General features: G+C 42.2%; 1 long non-coding RNA gene across 1 annotated transcript in view; it reads right to left on the bottom strand.

The window, feature by feature from the left end:
- LOC309334064 overlaps window positions 1–21,924 on the bottom strand; it is a 90,598-nt gene that overhangs the window by 41,165 nt on the left and 27,509 nt on the right. The window lies entirely within an intron of this gene.

Here is a 21,924-nt window from a genome sequence, read left to right as displayed (position 1 = left end):
GGTAAGATGCCCCTGAGAGCAGACATGAATAACATTTTGCCCTCCAGTAGTTGCTGGACTCCCATCATCTCATCATCCCCATGCTTGCTAGGGCTGATGAGAGTTTTAATTCAGCAACATCTGGAGGGTCAAGGGTTCCCCATGCCTGTGTTATAGTATCAAGTCAACAGTGATCCAAAACAGAAGTCAAATGCAGGGAACTTTTGTCAGACCAAGGACCACATTCCCTCCCAAACAACATTCCAGGGGCCAGTGGTGGATGGGGCCAGAGGTAAAAGTGGGCAGAGCAATGAATTAACTTTTACTTTTAATACAGTAGGCTAGTTTCTACTCACATTTGCACACCCAGTGGTGTTTGGTGCCCATTGGGACTGGTGGGGTGGAAAACAAAGGCCCAGCAGCAGGTTAGCAGAAGGTGCTTAACAAGGAGCCCAACATGCAGAGCTAACTAATTCTAACCATTCCCCTGCTGAATTTCACATGGATAACAGTGAGGCCAGCGAGGAAGAGGATGATAGGCAGATCTGTTCTCTGGAGTGGTTGTAAGTAAAAACAGAAAAAGGAAGGTGGGCTTGGATGAATCAAGACTGAGATTTGTGGGGCAATTGTCCTAATAGGCCAGTCTACCTTTCTATCCTCCATCCAAGCAAGCAAAAGGCATGATTAGAGTTCAAGAACACATTCCAGCCAAGCAAAACACTCAAGGAGGGTGCAATGTAGGGCCAATGAGTGGAGTGACCAAGGAGATGGGGTGTGGCTGGGTAGGGGGTGTTGCCTGCTGAAAGTCCCATAAGAGAGAGGCCAAAGGGCCCCATTTGGCTCTCAGACATACAGCTCCCCACTTCTTGTATCAGTGGTCATTGCAGAAGTGTGCTTTTCCTGCCGGTCATCAGAAACGATGACCGGAGGTGAGCTGCCTAAAGGAAAGCAGAGAAAAGACCAGGAGTCAAATGTTGTATTTTTAGCATAAAGCAAAAGAGCCAGATAATTAAAGTCTGAGGAGGACTGTAGAGTGAGAGTGAGTATGTTCTGCTTGCTAAAGATCTACCATTCGGGTCTCATCAAACCCCTGCCTGAAAGCAGTGGCCATTGGTGTGGTTCCAAAACCTGTCCTCAATATTATCAAAAGTTTTATTTTGAAAACTGGGGGCCAATTGGAGGCTGGAAATCTATAAAGAGATTTGAATTTCTGGTTCTCAGAAGGGACCTGCTTCAGCACTTTGTGCTTTGCTTCTAGATTTACAGTTTTCTCCCTTTGAAAACCGTCAATGAACATGGGAGGCTGATCTAGCCTTGGAAATTGATCCTTCCCAGTGGTCTAGAATCTGGTCCTCTGAACTTTTTATTTCTGTTTTAATTGGGGGGGGATCATTAAAACAATACATAAATGCTCTTTAACCCCAATTCGTCTAAACCACATGCTGAAAGGGTCTCCCCCTTTTGTGGGTGGGGTTGCAATGTGAAGGGTCCTTATTACCACGTGGGGTGGGATTGTGTGCATGTAAACAAATTTTGGGATTTAGTGGTTTTCAGCCCCATCACCAGACAGAAGATCTATAGGGACCCCTGGTTGTGCTTACTTTCCATGTTTGTGGGAGGTAACTAAAATTTACATAACAAGATACAGTGGTACCTTGGTTTATGAACTTAATCCGTTCTGGAAGTCTGTTCTTAAACCAAAGCGCTCTTAAACAAAGGCATGCTTTCCCATAGCAGTGGGGAACTCAATTTACAAATGGAACACACTCAACAGGAAGTGAAACATGTTCTTATTCCAAGGCAAAGTTCACAAACCAAAACACCTACTTCCAGGATTGCAGCGATCTTAATCCAAGTTGTTCATAAACTAAGCTGTTTGTAAACCAAGGAACTACTGTACTGATAATTCATTTGCTAACAGCTTCAAATTTACTCATGGCCCAAGACTGGAAGGACTGGTTTATAAAAACTTTCTTTATACCTACATGGGAGAAATTGACCTTCAGGTTCTCAGGGGAGAAGTGGAGCCACTGGGCTTCACAACTGTCTGGTGGCTTTCTGTTGCTTATTTAACAACACAGTCACACAGATGTCAAATTCCATCCAAATATCATCTGTTGCTGGTTTTGATTGTGAGTTTTTGATTCACTGTTTATGTCTTACCTTGAAATTCTGCCCTATTGCCCTCTTTTGTACATTTTTAAGTTCTTTATATTTTTCTTTCCCTTGCCATACATCTGACCATTCACCTCATTTTTACCTTCACAACAACCCAGTGAGGTAGGTTGATTAGTAGATGATCCAGCATGGCTGAGTGAGCTTCAAGACTAAGGAGGGGTTTGAACCTGGGTCTCCCTAGCCTTAAAAACAACCTCCACATGAGAAACATTCACAGTAGGAAAAGCATTAGGTATACATTGCAAGAGTATTTCTGTTTGTGGCTGCATACACAGCATACTCTTAAAGCACATTTAAAGGACATGACATCCCCAAAGAATAATGGAAACTGTAATTCCCAGCACTCTTAGCAAACTACAGTTCCCAAGACTCTTTGGGGAATATTGTATATGGTTTGTTTGCAGCCTCATATGGGAACATCATGTTTGGATTCCCTCCCATCTGCAAGGTGGTTGACCAAAATGAAGAGCAAAATACTGTCAGAAGCAGCTTTTTAGCTGGGAAATCTGGACTGAAATGCTAAAGATCTCCTTAGGTTTCCTGAGAATGAGCCATATAAATGGAAGCCTCTTTTGCAGAGGAATTAAACTTTCCAGAAACTGAAGAGCAGATTTCAAAACAGCACTTATCTGTACAGGACTTCTCTCTGCACACCCCTCCTCTGAGACTTTTTTTGGGGGGGAGGGATCACTTCTACACTATTTTTCCATCACTCAGTGGCTCTCAATAAAATACACTTGATAAAATACAAGTCAATTATTAAAATTACATAACATCCATAATAGGACAACAACCTGGGAACTATAAAAATCAAACAAGGGCTCGTAAGTCATATCTATTAGAATGTAAGCCCGAGAACAGGGGCTATATTCTGTCTTAATTTCTATATAATGCCCAACAATTTTTAGATGTTTTATAAATAAACAAGTCACTTTCCATTCTGTGTATATTCCATCCAGAAACATCCCAAAAGAATGGTAAAACATAATGAGATCCCATAGGTGGGGGTGGGCAAATATGTCAATTTCAATTTATCTCTGTTTCTAATTTTATCCCCATTTTAAGTTCAGTTCTCCACATTTACACACCAAGGTGTGTGTTTTTTTGGGGGGGGGGAGGTTACAAATCCTCATTAAAATTCACTAGCATTATAGTGTGACTTTCCCCTAATATGCACAGGTTTCTAGGCTATTTTCCCAAACATACACATTGCAAAGCAGTTGCCCAAGACTCTCTATCATGCCCTTGGGGCTATTTCCAGGCCATGCCCATTCCCCCTCTGTAGTCTTAGTCTTCTCAAGTGCTCTTGCCTGCCTATAATGTGTCCTTGAGCTCTGATACTTCCTCTTGCTTTTCCTCAATAGTGTGTGAGAGTGAGTGAGTATGTATAGAAAGAAGCCTACTGCACAAAGTTGGAATGTACATTTGTTGCTCCTCCAACTTTTACCTCTGTCCCCACCCACCACTGACATTTGGTTCATGGAAGATTGCCTAGAAGGGAACATAGCCCTCAGGCAGAAAAAGTTCCCCATTCCAACCCTATAGCCATATTGAAATAATTGTCATGAAGGCATAACTTCATTGGCAAAAAACGAGAATACAATATCAATCAGAGCCACCATATTCTTTGTTTCATTGCAGATATCTACAGCAAGTTCATGCAATGAAAAATGGGGAAAGGAAAAGTATTGGATAAGGCAGAAACATTTATTTCAGTGAGATCCAAAAAATGGGTACAGAGACTCCAACAGCTTAGTGCACCTGAGGCAGGTAATTAAAACTTCATTGCAGATAATTCAAATTGATTGGCAGCTGTGCTAAGTAAGTTGAGTGAGTAGGCCCATGGTGGCTTTGCTTGCTTGAGTCATCTGATCTATTCACTGTGCAGGGATGCCTGTGCAACCCATTTAAAGTAGTTTCAAACTTACTTAGCTGCCACAGGGTCTCCCAATCAAATCAAGGACTAGAGTTTGATCAAGTGGCTAGCCTTCTTGAACATTTAAATTTCAGTATCTGATGGGAGGGCGTTCCACAGGGCAGGCGCCAAGACCGAGAAGGCCCTCTGTCTGGTTCGCTGTAACCTCACTTCTCGCAATGAGGGGACCTCCAGAAGGGCCTCAGCGCTGGATCTCAGTGTCCGGGCTGAACGGTGGGGGTGGAGACACTCCTTCGGGTATACAGGGACAGAGGCACATCTAGGGTCCCTTGTGCCCTTGGCAAGGAGGTATATTGCGGTATCACTTTACTGCAATACCTACATTAGAAATGACTACATTTTGCATGAGTCAAGTACTCATAGCATTTGGAGTGAAGGTGAGGTGAGGAGGAAGGGCAGAAAAAAATGCACGCCTTCTCTTGCATTCGATCTTGCCATGACAATGCTGCCACATCACAGCACACATTTATGTTATACACTCGATAGTCTGATTTTTTTGTCTGTCGCCCCTGCCCGGGCCTGCATCCCGTTTTACAGTACCTACCCCTAGGTATGTCTCTGATCAGGCATACTTCAGAGGATCACACCTTGTTGTGTTTTTAAATCATTGTTACTTCCAACCATATGACTTAGAGCCTTATTATTATTATTATTATTATTATTATTATTATTATTATTATTTTATGCCACCCATCTGACTTGGTTGTCCCAGCCACTCTGGGCAGCTGCCAACAGAATATTTAAAATATGATAAAACATCAAAACTTCCCTATACAGGGCTGTCTTCAGATGTCTTCTAAAAGTCAGGTACAGTGGTACCTCGGGTTAAGTACTTAATTCGTTCTGGAGGTCCATTCTTAACCTGAAACTGTTCTTAACCTGAAGCACCACTTTAGCTAATGGGGCCTCCTGCTGCCGCTGCACCGCTGGAGCACAATTTCTGTTCTTAACCCGAAGTACTATTTCTGGGTTAGCGGAGTCTGTAACCTGAAGCGTATGTAACCTGAAGCGTATGTAACCCGAGGTACCATCTGATGAGAGGGTGTTCCACGGGGTGGGTGCAGATACCAAGAAGGCCCTCTGCCTGTTTCCCTGTTTGTTATCTGTGCCACTGAGGCAATACACAGGTGGAGAGAGAGGCTGGTAACCTGAGGAGTTTTTTATTATTATTTAGATTTCTTACCCATCCTTCACCGTGAGGGCAGGTTGCAACAATTTAAAAATGCAATACGAAAAACAGTTAAAACATATTACAATAAACAGAATAGGGCAGATCAGTGTGTGTGTGTGTGTGTGTGTGTGTGTGTGTGTACATACTGGTGTCAAAGGTCAGGTTAAAGAGGTGTGTCTCCAGCATGTGACAAAACTACCGTATTTTTTGCACCATAACACTCACTTTTTTCCTCCTAAAAATTAAGGGGAAATGTCTGTGCGTGTTATGGAGGGAATGCCTACGGGTGGCATGCCTACGGATTTTCCTCCTCTAAAAACTATGTGCGTGTTATGGTCGGGTGCGTGTTATAGAGCGAAAAATACGGTATATAATGCAGTTACCTGATGCACCTCTATGGGGAAGGAATTACACATTTTAGGGGCTGCACAAAGAATGCCCTCCTGTAGGCCACCATCCCTGAGGGTACCAAGAGGGGGCCCCTCTGCAAATTTTAATATCCAAGAGGGTAGGCAGGGAAGGAAGACGTCTTTCAGATATTTGGAGCCCAATCCATTTAGGGCTTTAACAGTGGTAGTGTATCACATTTCAGTGCTCGAGGAGAAATGGGAGTTGCCACCCTGCCCTGCTGCCACTGCCACCAGCACCACCATACCTGCCGCTGCCAGCTACAATGCCTACGCTCCCACTGCTGCCAGTGGTGGAGAAGCAGAACCAGCATCTGCACCGGTTTCAGGTGAGCTATCACCAATTTGGCACTGATGCTAGTGCTGCTTTGCCACCAGCAGATGTGAGGCAACTTGTGCAGATGCCACCTTGGAGGCTTCCGCTGCCTGAGGCAAGGGCCTCCCCCCACCTAATGGCTGTACCATCCATTTAAACTCAAATGCTTGGGCTGGCCCTTGACTTTAAACTGTAAGGTGAGCACACAAATAAGGGTCCTTCTGGTCTTATACAAAAACTCTCCTGGGTGTAGCTGCTCAGTCTGAGACTGAGCAACTTTGTGAGAGAAGGGGCTCAACAGACTCTTAGCTTTTCCTACTCCACTGCTCTGCAAAAGAACCCAACCTGCAGCACATTTTAGAATTCATTTTGTATGCTTATCTGCCTACCATCAGCCTGCATGGACCACCCCATTTGCCTTTCACTCCCACCCCCTGCCTGGGTCTTGGTCTGCCTACTAGAGAACTCTGGGGGAAATAGCCCTGGTGCTCTCTAAGAAAATACATCTCTGAGGTCTTCATGCAGTAATGATTTCTTGAGTTATTTACATAGCTGTCAACTTTTCCCTTTTCTTGCGAGGAATCCTATTCGGAATAAGGGAATTTCCCTTTTAAAAAAGGGAAACATTGACAGCTATGGTTATTTGAGAGGACCCAGAAAAGTTTTTTGTGTGTGTGTATTTTTGGTTATGTGTCCCCCTCCCAAGTTGCTGTATAGAAGCACTCAATTAGGACATATCTGACCCTTAGCTTCAGTCCCAAGTTTCTCAATCACCACATGAAGTACAGTCCCATTCACTTATGCCTAAAATGCTTACTGAGGGTCTTCCTACCCTTTGACGTGCTAGTTGGTCTATGGCAGTGACAGAAACAATTGCATTGCTTTCGTTTCCCCACAAAGTTTAACTGTAAAGGAAGGCTTTTGAGCCTTCTAATGAGCTCTGGAGAGCAAAATGGGCCAAGGCACTTCACTTTGCATTCCGTAATAAAAACATGGAGCTTAAATATCATCATGAAATCATATCGAAGAAGGAGAGTTATTTGAGCAAGGGAAGAAGTGGTGGTGGGGGGGTCGTCTCTCTTCTGAAATCCAGCATAAAAAGAGGGGCAGACTAAAGCTAACCAATTAAAAAATTAAATCACAAGGAAATCGCAAAGGAACATTAACGAGAAACCAAAATAATAATAATAAAAAGTCCAAAAGATTCACGCTTGTTTCAAAGTTAGTTTATCATAAATCTGGCCTATGACACATAATAACTAGGAATGTTTTGAAGGTTATTTGATAGCAAGTTCAACAGTGTAGGTGACGGATGGAGTGAGCAGCATGATAATGAGTCCCTAGGGAAATCAAACTGGAAGAAGCAGACAGGGTGAAACATCCATGGGCTTGTATTCTAATGGAGGGGGGGGGGAAGCATATTGAAAAAGTTGACTGTTTATCTCATCAGAGCATCAAATAATACAAAGTCACTCTAATCAAATATATAAAACGCGTCAAATAGATAAAGCATGTTAGAGAAAGGTTCGCTAAAGAGGAAAGGAAGGATAAAAACGAGGGGAAACAATGCCTGATTTGGCCCTAATGCAGAAACACTTAATAGCTTGGGGAGGGAGGGGGGGTCCATATCATCCACTGTGAAGGTCTCCCGCATGAGCTCCACTGAAATGAATGAGGGGTTAGTATGAGCCCTATGACGATAGCACTGTGTTGCTCTCCACTCCCTTTGGTGGTCAAAGCTCCGCCTATTGACTGGAGACAGAGCTGTTTTGAGGGTATCAGCCCTCCATTAATCACTTTCCCACATTTGCATTTGCATTTATTTATTTATTTATTTATTTATTTATTTATTTAAACATCAATAGCCCACCTTCCCAGCCAGATAATAATATATTGCTAAATGTGTTTGAGGGACAGCTGCTCTATGAGCTCAGCCACCAGATCCATGGGGAGATTAAGCATTCTAGGAAACATGTATTGAATTTTTAACTCTCCACCTGACTTGCATGGAGCCAAAAGGGTTAGGGTATGCACTGGAATGTTAACTAAGCAAACAACTAGGAGGTCTTTGTGGATACCTTACTTAACCCACCAGCTTCAGAGAATCTGGAACAGGACAGGCTATTGCAAACAATGGGAATACTACACCCAGCAAATGTTGAAGGGATGTTTGCATCAGTGTATACTAGTATGCACCGGGAATTAAGCAATAAGCCTTTGTGTGAGAATGGGGGTGTTTGAAATATACAAGAGTAAGGTGGCCATGTACTCTATTTTACAGAGGGCTCCCCCTGATCCACTGAATGGAATGATATGATAGAATATTTCAGCCACAGCACCATGAACAGCACTTTGGTCCGGTGTCAAAAATCAGAAAGAGGAGCAATGAAGGGTATTTGTTTTTAATTCAGTGGTTCACCCACCTCTCAACCTTCTTTACATTGGCACAATTAATGGAGTACTTTAAGTGTGACAAATAAAAAGTGCAGCCATTCACAATTTAATTTTAAAAGCATGCCAGCTGTAATTGATTAATATTTAGCATAAAAACTAATTTTAATTGTGGGAAAGGTGTTATTTACTTCTTCTTAAAAGTTTCTGATGCAATAAATATGAGACTTTTTGCAGGCAGGTGGTTGTTGTGCTCCAGCTGCACACGTACCTGAGTCAAAAGCAGGACTCAGTTTGTTACCATTAATGGACAGTCAAGAAGAAGAAGAAGAAGAAGAAGAAGAAGAAGAAGAAGAAGAAGAAGAAGAAGACGACGACTTGTGGAAAAAATTCAAAGCAATACACTTCTGAGACACTAATGGAGATCACCAATAGTGGATTAGCAAAATGCCAAGTAGACTATAGAGCAATTCCCACAGCTAATACAGGTCTACATAGGAGCCAACTCCTAGAGGCCGAGGTCCCTTTGGCCCCCCAATAAAAAATTTGAGGGGGCCAGGGCCCCCCAAATTTGATGGACATTGCCATTCAAATGGTATGTGTGTACCATTGTGTGCATCACAGTGATAGAGGTTGCTTCTGTTTGAATAACCTTATGTTTTACATGCTTTCTGTGCATTGTGGGTTATTTCAAAATGCTATTTATTCTGTGACCCTATTGGCTGAATTTGCATTTGGTTTCTGAAATGTCTACTCCATTGGATGTGCTTCCTGAGCAGGTGTCATATACATTTAATACATTCTGTGGGAGGAGGCAGGAAAGTAGATTTTTCTGAAAGATTTTTCTCCAAGAAAAAGAACCTGGTTAACATTTTCCTGTGTGAATGATGGCAACAGGAAAATGAAAGCATGTATTGTGGACTAGTAACATACATGCTCCCAAAATATGGTTTGCACTGGGCTATGTAGGGGAAGGGCCATACCACAGTGGCATAACATATGACTTGCATTTGAAAGGTCCCAGACTCAATCTTAACATCTCCAAGTAGGCCTGGGAAATGCTGGAGAGATGCCGCCTCCATCAGTGTGTAGAGTAGATAATATTGACCTAGATGTACCAATGGTCTGACTCTATTTTAGAGATGGGTCAGTCAATCTGTTGATTTCAGTTTCCCTCTGTTTCTCATTTTTCCTATCTTAAGTTCAGTTCTCCACATTTCCATGTCAGTTTCCAAATGGTATTTTATCCTTAAAATTCCTAGTAAAAATTCATCAGCTTTTTTGTGTGGATTTCTCCTACTGTTAGAAAAAATACAGGCTGTGGTCACCATGTTGCAAAAAGCTTTGCATGTGTTAGCAGCTTAAAACCCACAATATACAACCATCTGGAAGCACTCTCAGGCTCCTATGTATGTACCTGGGAGTAAGCCTGACTGAATACAGTGGGAGTAAATGGGGGGGGGGCTAAGAAGGGCCCTGCTGGATCAGGCCAGTGGTCCATCTAGTCCAGCATCCTTTTCTCACAGTGGCAACTAGAGTGCAACAGCCCTCTCCCTGCTTGTGATTCCCAGCAACTGGTGTCCAGAGACATAGTGCCTCCAACAGTGGAAAGAGAAGATTAGCCATCAGGGTTGGCAGCCACTGCTAGTCTTACCCTCCATGGATTTGTCTAATCAGCCATCAGGGTTGGTGGCGGTCACTGCCTCTTTTGGGAGCAAATCCCATTATTTATCTTTTGCACTGTGTGAAGAAGGAAAAAACAACTTTATTTTGTTTGTTCTGAGTCTTCCAGCGTTCAGTTTCTTTGGATGCCCCTGAGATCTTGCGCTGTTTGTAAGAGAAACTCTTCTCTGTTCATGTTCTCAAATCTGCACATAATTTTATACCATGTTGTCCCTTAACTGCCTTTTCTCTAAACTAAAAAGCTCCAAATGTAACCATTCTTCCTAGAGGAGTTGCTCAATCCTCTTGATAATTTTGCTTTCCCTTTGGGGGGGGGGGTATGATTGCAGCTGCAGTTACTCTCACACCTTACAGGGTGACTCTCAGCCACCCATTAAAAATAAATAAATTAGGACCCTTCATTCCAAGTGATCCATGCAAACACTTTGGATCATTTACCTTCTTCCCTCCCCTTCCCCTGGCACTGTGGAGTCACAACTATAATGCTACTTCTTATCTGACTTACATAGATATTCTAAATATTTGTGTCTGTGTGTTGTATTGCAGGCTGGTGAGGCAATCTACCATGCTCTGTTGTATCTTTTTTAGTTGGAGACTACCATGGTTTTAAAAAGTATGCAGCTAAATTTTCACCAAGAAAGAAGGCACCATCAGATGTATTAAAGTAATATTTGATTTATGCAATTTAGGTGTAGATAAAGCATTCCCTGCCAAATGTATTAACACCTTGCTTTTAAGGCAGTTATTTATTTCTCTCTCAGTACTGAGAAGCCGTCATTTCATTAAAAGCAAAATCAATGTTCACTTTAGCAAAATAATAACAATAATGATGATAATGTGATGGTGGTAGAATCTTTCAGACACCCTCTGCCATTTTTTCAGTTGCTTCCATCTCAATTTGCTTCTCTACATTTTCTCGGTTATATCCTCTATGCCTTACTGGTGAAAAAGTTGAGCAACATTCCTTCTACTTCATATGGTAACCTGTTCACAATATTATGATCGTGTTTTCATAAATCTGTTGAAATTGATTTTATTGACAACCTCATAAATCACAATTCTTCAGAGTGCCAGGATTCCTTATTGATAAACAGAAGCACATTAAAAACATTCTGGGTTATCTGCCCAATTAACATCTTGCGTAAAAATAAGCACAGGGATGAAAAGTGTTATTTACCCAGCACAGTTATAAATGGAATATAGAAATGTGTGTGTGTGTGTGTGTCTCAACCATATACCAAAGAATGGAAAACATGTCTACACATTCCTGAAGCAGCCATATGCTTAAAAGGGTGTCATTATGATACAGAGTAGTTCAATTCCAGAGTTATTCTGTCTTTAATGGCCATATTGTTTACAATGGTTGTTTCATTATTGTTGTAAGATACCCTGAGGGTCCTTTCCCTCACAGCTGAGGTAAAAGTGGAAAAATAAAATAATTAGGCCTCTGCAATACAACCACACACACACACACACACACACACACACACACACACTATTAGATTGTTACCCACTCAGATTCTCCAGGATCAGATACAGGAAAAAATAAAATAAAATTTAAACAGGAATGACTCAAATAAATAGTATTTGCTGTAAATCTCTGCATGTTGGGCCCAGGACCTGTGGAATTTCTTAATTCCATATTTTGTGTGATTTGGCTGCCTCAGGGAAAATTATCTAGACCAATGTTCTGATAAAAATTGAAAAACGTGTAAACTGCAAGGCATTTGAAAAATAAAAAAATACAGCCCCCACAAGGAAAAGAGAATAAGCTCTTCTCTTCAGGCTTCCAATATAAGTTTGGAAAATTATATAACACCTTAAAATAGCAAGAAATTTACATTCTGAGGTTCCGTTTGTTGAACCTGCTGCTGTTGTACTGAAACCACACATAAATCCAGGCTGCTTGTTCTCCTTTCAAACACAGAGCTTTTGGCGTGGCAATTATCAGGCAGATCCACCAATACCCAATGAGTAAAGTCTGTTCAAGGCCGCTTCTCTGTGTGGTCTTTAAGAACTGTCCTTATCAGCCTTCTGTTTATTATTGTCCTCGGTTTAAAAGGGAATATGCCAAGCGATCCCCGGACTCCAATCTTTAGGCCTGTTGTCAGGACAAATTAATTTCTGTGGAAACCCACTGTGACTTAGATACCATCTAGGAAATGTAGGATTAATGGAGTCCCCATACAGCAAGCTGCGTGTGGCAATGGCTGCTAGGGGAGGGGGATGGAATGAAGCATTGTGAGAACAGTGGAGAGGGTGGAACAACAACAACAAAAATACACCAAGATGTTTTATGAGGGTCAGCTAATTTGGAGGGGGGTGTTGTGTGTGTGTTTGTTTTCAAAAGGAATTGCACATACTAATGTTTGAGCCAGCTGATTTTGCCACACACTCACAGTCCCAGGAAATCTCTCTCATGCTGCACTTTCTTCGGGGAGTGAACACAGATAACCATTTACCCAAGTAGCAGCTTTCCACAATTTTCCACATTGCCAAACCAAGAGTCTGGCAGTGGTAGCTAGGGATGGGCAAATCTGTCCAGTTTCTCATTTTTCCAGCATTAAGATGAGTTCTCCACCTAGCTACAGCAGTTTGATATGCAGATATATCCTCATGAAAATCCATCAGTGTGTGTGTTTCTCTTAATACACACATTTTTAAATGTGATTTTGCCTAAAGTTCATATTTTGCAAGCAATATAATGCAATTTTGCCTGTTACTTTCATTTATGCACACTTTCCCCTAGGACAAAAGCCTTCTTCTTCTTCTTCTTCTTCTTTTTTTGTACACATTATTCAGTTGAAAAACTGTGTTGAAAATTCAGGAAAGTGTGCATTTCAAAGTATGGCTGTGTTTCAGTCTGCATATTCTTTTGATAATTGAGAATTAGGTAGGTATGCCTTTAAATGTGAACTGTATCACAATTCTCCCCCATCCTTAGTGTAGGTGAACATATTTACCACACATTTTAAAGACCCTTTTGCACCTAATGCATGGTGAAATTCTGCCTGCAACCTGGCAGGGTGATACAGACAATCAGGCTACACTGGAGTGAGAAAGAAAAACACCTCAGCCTGAAGTAACCCAGTTGTCTGTATGCATCCTCTACAGAGCCCAGACTGCTGCCCTGTAGTTCAGAGAGCTTTATCACACATACTGAACCTGCCTAGAATTCCATGAAATAGTATACATGCATTATATGTAGGGCTGCCTCTGAAGACAGTTCAGAAACTTCATCTGGTGCAGAATTCAGCAGCCAGGAGCAAGACAGTTTGAGCATATAACATCACTGGCTACCAGTTAGTTTCCAGGCCCCATTCAAAATTATGGTTCTCACCTATAAAGCCTTAAATAGCTCGGGACCAGAATACTTCAAGGACCACCTCTCGCCATATGAACCAACCCAGACCCTGTGATCACCATCTGATGCCCTTCTTTGAGTGCCCCTTCCATGAGAGGGTGGCAACGTGAGAATGGACCTATTCTGCAGTGGCTCCCCATTTGTGAAATGTTCCAGGGAGGCTCGCCTGGTGCCATCATTATATATCTTTAGGCAGCAGACAAAAAGTTTCCTATGTAACCAGGTCTTTGGCATTTAACTATATGTGGCCTTTTAGAAGTGAGTGGGATGTTTTCAATGTAACACCCCCACCCCAGTTTTAATCTATCTATGGGGGACTAGTTGGTTGGTTGTAAGTCACTTTGAGCTGCCTTGGGCAAAATAAATTGACTAACTAATTTAATAAATAAACATTTAATATGGTATGAAGAGTGGTATGACTAATGCTTGGTTCATGAAGGAATCACATGGAAATCTTATGGCAAATGGGAGTCCCTATTTCCTCTTGTTGGTGTTGTTTGGTGTATGAGCTGAGGAAGCTCAGTCAAGTGGTTAAGCTCACCACAGAAAAGAGCTGTCTTTACTAGGGAAACATCAACCTCTATGCATACAAACACTATTTACTGATGTTTCAAATAGTTTTATAACTGAGCCCAGAGAGAGTTCTTTACTTCGAAGTCCTTCCTGTGTTAAAGTCCACAGTCAAGTCCTAACTTCAGTCACTTCCAGACTCCTGCAGCTGATAGGGTCCTTTGAGTTCCAAAGTTTGGCAATTCTCCAACTTCTTTCTCAGACAATCTCTTCAAAAAGACTTCACTTGACTCCACAGTTCTAACAGATAGCCTTTGACGAGTTACACTGTGGTACTCCCTGCCACAAGGCACTGTGGCAATGAATTTAGCAATTTCCAAATAAGGGTCTTATATCAACAAAAAATGATCTCAGTAGTTGCCAGCTAATTATGCCAGGCGCTGCCCTGATCTTGCTACTGTTTCCTGCCTTGCACTGATATCTTGTGACTGGTGGACCTTAAGGCATTTTTAGTTCTTTCAAGTGGGCCCTGGGGGTGGAATGTTTCAGAGTTCCTGTTTTATAAGCATCAAACCCAGTGCTTGAAAAATTCATTTTAAAAATGAACTAATTCCAATTCAAGTTTGATTTTCCCTCCATGAATTACTTCTGTTCAAGTTCATCCAAATGAACTGTTTAGTTCATAAAAAGTTCATCCTCCAGCTTTCAGAATGTTACAAGTTGCTGTGGCGAAGTATAGAGTCCAAAAGTAAATTGGGGCCACGCACAAGTAATAAAACGTTTGACAGATAGATTATCAGCTGGTGACACTATCCCCATAATTGCATTTTCATACTAGGCAAGACTTCCTCTGTTTAATTTGTGCCAGCCACACTGCTGTTAAAGGCACAAGGCACCATTTGTCTTGCTCCTGTACATGCACTTCTCACTGCAAGCAAAGACACAGGATATTCCCTCATTCTTTACTTCTGATAGTGATTAAGCATCTTTAGCAACAGCAGTGAGTCTGGATCTACCTAATTAGTCATAGAATGTTGCCTCCACGTTTTGCTTTTCAAGTTTCTTGCTAAATGTTGAATTGAATTACTTTCTTTTTCAAAAGGAAGGTAAGAGTCCGGGCCTCCTGCTTAGGAGTGGGGAAGGAATGAAAGTGAAGATAAACTATGAATCATTCCGAGTTCTACCTGAAAATGAAACACTCAGCACTTCAGAAACATTTTGACACAATAGGACACTAATTTTACTGAGTGTCATTCCCAGTTTGTAAAAATGTGGTCTCAGTATAGAGTTGATTTACAGAAGGTCTAGCCCCCAAACTCTTCCCAGGCCACACCCCTCACCAGCTGTACTTCATAACTCTTTGGGTGTTTTTACCTGTCCTTGAGTTCTGATACTGCCTCTTGGTTGTTTGAATGAAGGATAGAGAGGCCTAATATAAGGCAGGCAAACAATGGACTATCCTCAGAGCTGAGAAATAATTTTCTGCAAAATACAAGCAAAGAGGGACAAACCTGCCCTTGACACAGATACATATCACTACATGAAAACATTTGTAGAATGGATGTGTAGAAACTATCATCCTGTGCAAAGGGAAACAATACATTGGTTGTTTTGCCAACTTTTGCCTCTGGCCCCATCCAGAACTGGCATCTGGGCCTTGGAAGATTGCCTGGGTAAGAATATGGCCCTTCATCTGAAAAGGGTTGAAAATAAGTATACAGAGTCTTCTGAAAGATCCGTACTATAGATTTGTGATCTCTGTCATGTTTACTAGATCTGCAATGTTTTGGAACACTGGGACCTTCATCCCTTACTATCAGTTGAGTACTTTAAGTATGAGACCAAGAGTTCTGGAGAACTTTCCAGAAATGCTTAATTAACTACAGGATCCAGAGACCTGTGTCAAAATAATGAAGGAAATAAGAGCCCCTTCTAGATCAGGCCAAAGGCCCATCTGGTCTAGCATTCTGTTCTCACAAGGCCAACCAGATGCATGTGGGAAGTCTGCAGTCATTACCTGAATAAAATAATGCACAAAAGAGACACTACTGCATCAATATTTCTTTCTAGTAGTGTTTTGTCAATGCAGTGGAGACTGGTCCATGAGGGCAAATGGGGGCACTGCCTCACTGGCCCGAGTCTGCAACCAGTCAACACCCAGATGTTTACCAGGCCAGGATCTGGCAGCACTGCCTGTCCACTTCCTCCTCCTTGGTCTCGATGTTGCCCTTGTAGGACCAGAAGATGGGGGCAAAACTAGAATTTGTTGGCTCTGCTGGTTGTTTGCTCTAGCTGCACCTGTCAATGACTCTGGCTCCACCTACTGTTGGGCTCCCTACCTTCTTCTCTACCAGTCCCAATAGGCACTAACCACAATTGCTGCACACATTTGCATCCATATAGTAGGGATGTAAGTTCTGGGAGAAAGAGATACAAATGAACTGAAGTTGTAGCAAACCGAGCAAACTTTGATTCCAGAACTAATCATGATAATGAATCTCCCAACTGAACCAAAATTCAAGAGGAGCAGAAGAAACCATGGAGTTTGCTCCCCAGTTTTGCTGATGAGCAGCTTCAAGGCCCCTGTTCTCCCTTCTAATGGACTTGGACCAAAAACCCCTCAAATAGAGAAGTCCTGCCTGGGCTGCCTTGTCCAAGTCTAGATTAAAGATATTGAACCATAGGAAGGAATTTAGCTTGATGTTGCCAATTAACAATCAGCACCTAGACAGCAGACTTGAGCAGGCACAAACTTCCCCTGGGCACAGCCTTTTCCTGCTAGGGTGAGATGTATTGTGTTTCTCTTCAAAGAATAGTAATAATTTATACATTCACATCAACACTTATAATTTGCACATGCCTGGAGGGAGGAAAGAGATGGGGTGTGTGATGAAACTTGCCTATTGTCCAAAGTCAACACCTGCATTCATTGCTCCACCCACTTTTGCCTCTGGCCCTGCCCAACACTGGCATGTATCTCCTAGAAAGCTGCCCAAAATGGAAGGCAGCACTTGAGCTGAAAAAGCTTTCCAACATCTGCTGTAAGAGAAAAGCAAATTTTAGTGAGCATATCACCAGCATATGCATGCAGAGAGGCTCCACCTGATGTGGGAGGAGGAGGTGCATCTGCACTTAGGATGTTAGTGAAAAACTGCAGCTGCATGTTGATAATTCTGAGGGAAGGAAAGATGCAAATAATGCAACATGTGCAAAGCTGTTTACAAAACTGTTGTGCTTTAGGTTTTGTTGTTGTGATATATATATATATATATATGCAGGTTTTGGTGTCCTCGGGTGTCTTCCCGTGTAAAAGTTGGGGTGTCTAGGCGACGTTTCGACGAGGTCTCACTCGTCATCTTCAGGCTGGTGCTTTCGGCTTCTTGTTACTGGAACAGAGCAGGATCTCAGTGTTTGAGTTCCTATAAATACTGTAGAGGGGGTGTGGTGTATAGCCTCCAATGTTCTGGGCAGAGAGGAAGTTCCCAGGCTAGTGTGCCTTTTCTTCTTTTGTTCCTTAATTACTTGAGAGATATCTTGAGTGATTTCTTGAGTGATATCCTGAGTACCACTTAGGTGGGTCATTAGGTGTGGATTAGTTGTTAAAGTCTTTGTGTCTTGACCTCTTGAACTTTGTGAAGAGTTTTCCTGAGAAGATGGCTGTACTGTACTTAGTTGTGCTCTGGCTTGGCTTCGTGTATAGGGGCGAGCTGTGGTTTTGTGGCTTGTGTCAGCCAGATCTGTGTAGGGATTGCAGGGGGGTGCAGCATCCGGAGGTGCCACCATGGATTGGCTACTGGATGGTGTCTGTAATTCATCTGTGGAGAGGGTCTTGGTTTGGGTCTGGTGTGGTTGATTGGTGTTGGCGTTCTGTGTGCCTCTGGATCTGGTGTCAGTTTTTGTGGGGAGGGCTAATTTCCAGATGTCTGGCAAGCGGGATGTGTCGTCACGCTTGTTCATGTTGTGAGGGTGTTTCTCTATCTCGATGGCTTCCATGATTATTCTCTTGTGGTGATGTTCCGTGTTAAAGAGCAATTTGGAATCTGCAAAATTAATTTCGTGTCCTGTTTCTTTCATGTGTTGGAAAAGAGAGGAAGTTTTTTCTTCTTTTTTGACGGCATTCTTGTGTTCTGCGATACGTGCATTTATTCGTCTGTTTGTTTGTCCAATGTACGTGGCTGGGCAGACTTTGCAGGGTATTTCATAGATCCCTTGGTTTTCCAACTGGATTTTATCCTTGAGGCTATACACCACACCCCCTCTACAGTATTTATAGGAACTCAAACACTGAGATCCTGCTCTGTTCCAGTAACAAGAAGCCGAAAGCACCAGCCTGAAGATGACGAGTGAGACCTCGTCGAAACGTCGCCTAGACACCCCAACTTTTACACGGGAAGACACCCGAGGACACCAAAACCTGCATTCCTGTACCCGTGAAAATCTACGAAAGCAAATATATATATATATATATATATATATATATATATATATATATATATATATATTTTCCAGGGAATATATATAATTATATATATATAATTCAGGGGAACTACAAAACCCAGGGAAAATATTCAGAGGGAGAATATTTCTAAAGCATCCCTAATTGGAGCGAAGCCTCTGTGAATTCCCACAAGAGGACCAGAGGACCCAAAGTGTCTACTGTGCAACATATCCAAACACTAAGGAAACATTGTATCCCTGTAATTCCATATCTGTGCATATGAAAAGCAAGTGAAAAGGCCAGGAGGCCTTTACACAGCTCCTCATATAATAAGCCAAATTTGGCTGTTGTTTATGCACAGGAACTTGCCAGCAAAGCTTGTTGGCAGACGCAAAGGGAGTGTGGGGTGGGGGGGAGCAGCCATTCCCAGTTTCCACAATCAGGTTCTATAGGCTGATCACAACAGGGGCTGTGAAAGGGCTTTCAAAAGGCGGGGCTTAGAGGTCAAGAGGCATGGTCCATATGCTTGCACAGATACACTTCCTGGCACCAGCAATTATGGAACCACACATGTAGATTATTCCTTTTGCTAGCAGGGAGGCAGTAGGCTGGGTGGCTGCCAAAAAGACGCCAGATCAACACGAATGCAGCTTTGCCAGCAATAAAGAGAGCCTGGGTTTTATAGCCAAATGGGGGTGATGGGGTGATGATGGGAATGGCATGATAATCATAGAGAAGCCTTGGAGACAGCAGACATTTTCAAAACCAAATCTCTAAAGGAGCTTAATTTTAGAAGAGGAAAAAAGAAAACACCTTATATAAAGCTAAAATGCCCTTGTCAGCCACTAAACTTTTACAACATTAGAGCAGCATAACCTGAAGCATTTGTAAGATGGAAATAGATAGGTGTGCTTTAAATATATATATATATCAGCTGAAAATTAATCCAGGTGTCCAGGAAGAGCACATAGGATGCAGTAGGGCCTTTTCACCTGGAACATCTTGGAAAGCACCTAAGAAATCTCTGCTGTTTCTGAGTCTCTTCAAAAAGAACAATCGTGTCAAAGCTAAGTCTTCACACAATCATTTTCTGTGTGTGGCAGAGAGAGTGCTTCCAGACAACTGCTATTTGAGGGTGGGATTCAATCATATTCTGGCAAATGTGGGTTGGACGATTAGGTGGTCTTGCACATCAAACCAGTTTTGCCCAGTGGATTGGACTTTTTAAGGTAAGGGGAAAGTGAGAGAGAATAATGCACTAGGAAGTATGGGGTAGCACTTGATCAGATAACTCCCCACCAACAAAGCAGAACAAATGCTCTTTAAGCAGTCAATGCTGTCTTATCTCCTTGTAAACCAAATCAGGATGAATGCTTAATAAAGCCGATCACCTGGAAGCAACAAGAGGCTGGGACGTAGTTCCAACATATTCAAATATGCCATTTTCAGCATGCATACTGAGGTGGTACCAGTGCCAAATTTAGGGAGATGTGACCCTCCCCCTGGAGACCATTAGGGGTGCTGAGCTTGGGTGCTGCCTGTCAAAGGCCATCTTAATTGTTGAAATAAATAGCACAACTGGTTCATCTTTAGTAGTAAAAGGCAGTACTAATCTGCATGGTCAACGCTGTCTCACATTCCAAGAGCGTCTTCATTTGGGGGTGGGTGGCTGGGTGATTACAATGTCAATGTCCATTCAGTGTGCAAAAGAGTAATTGTGATGAGCTCCGTCCATGCAAACTTAACACCTTACATCGCAAGAGTGAAACATGCATGCAAATCAAAGTCGTGGAATGGGTTGAAATAGCAATTAGAAATAAAGTATTCAGAATCTGAGCAAACAATAGGGGTGCCAGAGACACTGTTTGCCTGGGGCAGCATTTTGACTGTGGCCAGACCTGGCAGGTGCAATCTCATGAGGCTTCGCTCCTTTTGCCATTCCTGAACATTTGAATCAGTTGTCTGCGTACAAACCCTTACAAGAGCGTTATGTAAGGAACTGCTGTATTTCTGTAACCAGAGGTGCCCTGGTTCCTGGTAAGACTTCTGGATGGCACAACAAAGCCCTTCATTCTAGATTCATTGATTGATGTCAGTCCTATCAATTAATTAGGGGATAAATTTTAATCAGAATGCAAACAATTGCTTTGAGATACAGCAACAATTCTGAGCAGAGCTCAGGATACCTGCTGGTTCTTTAATAGGTATTTTCAGTAGAACCAAAAAGTGCTTCCCATTTTTGGCTGATTTCCCCTTCCAAAAAAAAAAAAAAAAAAAGTTCCTTGGCTTGTTTAAAATGATGGCTTATAACAATAAATATCTGATTTAAATTGTGCTCTCTGTCTCTCTCCCTCTCTCACCTTCCTTTTGTTTCCTTCAGTGGCATCACCATGCAGTCGACTCTGACTGGTTGAGTCCATGCACATGGTCTTATTTACAAATGTCTGCTGTTGTCACTCAGATGTAGCTTTGCAATGTAATATTATTCTTTATGTGATTCCTGATTGGGTAGACTCATTCATGTGATTCACTGAAGAACAGGGAAGCAGCAGCAGCAGCAGCAGCAGCAGCCAGGGAAACAATGACACTGAACTATATGTTTAAAATGTGAATATTCACACAATTGCAGTGGTGCTGCTGTTGTCTGATGTACTACCCAAAGGAAATTGCTAGCTCCAGCACCAAATCATAATTTATGGGTATTTGGAGCAGCCCTAGTATTAAAACTTGCAGTATTTTTTTACTTGTCATAAAATCATCACCTAAGTGTGGTGATCTTACAGCTTAACCTCAAATGCATAGGTAGTATAATTGTAACCAGGATTCAGTCTGTACAAAGTTGCAAAGAGGGAGACCAAGAGACAATTGGGGGATAATCTGTTGCATGGAAATAATGTAGATTAGTACTAGAGCATCTGCTTTGCATACAGAAAATCCCAGTTTCAGCCCCCAGCATCCCTAAGTAGGATAGAGAGTCCCCTGCCTGAAACCCTGGCAAACCACTGCCAGTCAGTGTAGACCAGCCTTTCCTAACCTTGGATCCCCAGATGTTGTTGAACTTCAACTCACACATCCCTAGACAGCAGGGCCAGTGGTCAGGGATGGTGGGAATTGTAGTCCAACAACAGCTGGACCCAAGAGTTGGGAAAAGCTAGTGTACACAACATTCAGCCAGGTGGACCAATGGACAGACGCAGTATAATTCAGCTTCTGGTGTTATATTGTTCCTATGCACCTCAGTTTTCAATCTGATTAAGTTTTCTGGTGCTGGGTAGCATTAATTCCCTAAGCCTATAGTGTTGCTAAAAGTATGACATGCTTTCTTGTTATTGACTTGTTTCACTTAATTTATCCCTTTCTCCTTCCTTGTGCTGTGCAATAAAAGTTTTTGCTCCCACCATCGTATTATGTGACTCAGTATAAAGGGCTTTGTTTCATAAGTTTTAAAGTGCTTACGTAGGGGAAATTACTGTTTTCTCAAGTTACTTTGAAAGACATTGGTTAATGGCCCAAAATGCACTTCTGCACATTTTTGGCATTGCATTTGGATT

This window comes from Podarcis erhardii (genome assembly GCF_964252035.2).
Source record: "Podarcis erhardii genome assembly, chromosome: Z".
In the NCBI taxonomy this organism is placed as follows: domain Eukaryota; kingdom Metazoa; phylum Chordata; class Lepidosauria; order Squamata; family Lacertidae; genus Podarcis; species Podarcis erhardii.
The sequence above is the reverse complement of the archived record's forward strand: the minus strand, read 5'-3'. Positions and strand labels throughout refer to the sequence as shown.